The sequence below is a fragment of the Oryzias melastigma genome, linkage group LG1, assembly GCF_002922805.2.
Source record: "Oryzias melastigma strain HK-1 linkage group LG1, ASM292280v2, whole genome shotgun sequence".
Taxonomy (NCBI): Eukaryota; Metazoa; Chordata; class Actinopteri; order Beloniformes; family Adrianichthyidae; genus Oryzias; species Oryzias melastigma.
Genome location: NC_050512.1, coordinates 450,150 through 452,163, shown reverse-complemented (window position 1 = coordinate 452,163; position 2,014 = coordinate 450,150). Strand labels below are relative to the sequence as shown.

The window sequence follows — 2,014 nt, the reverse complement described above, 5'->3', positions numbered from 1 at the left end:
ATTAGCCTAACTCTACAACAGCCTAAAAAATCTAAAAGAAAAGCCTAAATTAGCCAAAACAGCTAACATGTAGCTGAAATTTTTAGCTAAACTCCAAAACAGCCTAAAAAATCTTAGTAAATGCCAAAATAGTCCAAAAATCCAGCAGAAAGCCATTTTTACAACTTTAAAACCGTAAATTTTAACATAATATAGAAATAAAAGGCAGGAATATTATTCTAGAATAATTCAACTTAAACCTTAAAGTCCCCAATAACAATATTTTTTTATAAATAAAAAAAAAAAATTCCCAGTATTGTTTTAAGTATGATTATGAAGTTTTTAACCAAAATCCCATAACCCAAATGTATTAAAAATACATTTTTCATGTTGATCTGAACAAAAAACTAATTGATGAAAATGAATAATGATTTCATCTATTCATGAACACTCATCAAATTCATGCTAAAACAAAGTCATAATTTATTTTTAAGAATTGTAAATGAGGTCAGGAATCACATTTGGTCAAAAATGTTCAATAGCTCTAAAGATATTAAAGCTAAAGTCACTAAACTTTATCACATGACGAATTATCACTTATATAACAAGAAAATTGTATTTTTTCTAGTTTATATTTGCTGTATTTTTACTTGTTTATTAAAGCTACTTCACAGAAGTGTTTTATTTAAGTTTTTAATGATAAAAGAAGGTTATTAAAATATAAATAAGGGACAACACTAATCTGTTTGTTTAATTTATTCATGTTTTAAATGTCTTATAAAAGTATCGGATCGGGACTCGGTATCAGCAGATACACAAAATCAAATGACTCGGAATCGGATCGGGCCCAAAAAAACCTGATCGGGACATCCCTATTCAAAATTAGCCTTAAAATTCTTTGTATCATTAATGTCCTTAAAATGCTGAATGTTTTTATACCAAACTGACATAATCTGCAGGAAGTCCACAAATATTTGAAGAATTAAGTAAAAAAAAAAAAAAGTGAAAAATTTGCATAAAATTTCAATAATTGCGTAAAGTTTCAAAAATTGCATAAGTAAAAATAAAAGCAGGAAAGTCCTTAACAGGCTGAACGTTTTGATACCAAGATTGCAGAAATAGCTGAACGTGTGATTGAGTTTTTACAAAAAAAAAAAAAAAAAAAACCACGTACGGAACAATAAATAGGAGTAATAATAAAGAGAAGCAGAATCACTATTGTGCGACTGCTTACAAAGCAGTCACCCAATGAGCTAAATGGACTCGCAACAGAGATTCATTTATTGAAGAAACACCAACAAGCAAGAGAAAAAAGTCTTAAGGCTCATTAAATCTCTGCCAGAACAGTCATAAATGTCATTTTCATGGCAACTGTAGTGATCGGATGGGCTCAAACAAATGATTACCCTCTGCACCTGACTTTATGTCTACCTTCTAGTCCGACATCCCCAATCAGATACCTCAATAAAAGTAGGTAAAGATAGGTGACCTCACGTCCAGCATTGACAGAGTTCATGTAGCTCATTTTCAAGTAGTAGGGGTGTGGTCTTCAGTTACGACCTCAATGGGCAGACCTGGCTCAAGTCTAGGGGAAAAAACAGAAATGGGACATAACAAAAGCTGGACACCACTGAGAAAAAGAACACAGTTTACCAAATAAGAGAAACAAAGAAACTGTATCCTGAAAAGAAAAATGGGAAAAACGATTAGTGTGCTGGTGAAAACAAAAAGACAAACCAAAAGGGAATCGGAACTTTTTTCAAACATAAAATAAGTCATAGAGACTGCTGATCCAGACATGTCGACCGTCAGAGTCAGCAGCTCCCTGATAATGTCTGTCTAACCAAAACTACCTAAAGAAAACAAATAAGCAAAGCCTGTAAACTAAGACTACCAAGATCCAAACTAAAATAACAAAACCCAGCAGAGTAAGACTGCTGAGGACAGAGAGGGGAAAAAGAATGAAACAAACCAGAACCACACCAACTAGAACCTGACCAGCTCCTCACCCTGCTGCTCTGCTCCATCTGCCTGC

At 33.0% G+C, this 2,014-nt stretch overlaps 1 protein-coding gene across 2 annotated transcripts in view; it reads left to right on the top strand.

Moving 5' to 3' along the window:
• The window catches only part of mvb12a (multivesicular body subunit 12A), a 14,681-nt gene that overhangs the window by 1,030 nt on the left and 11,637 nt on the right, over positions 1 to 2,014 (top strand). The gene's annotated exons all lie outside the window — the stretch shown is intronic.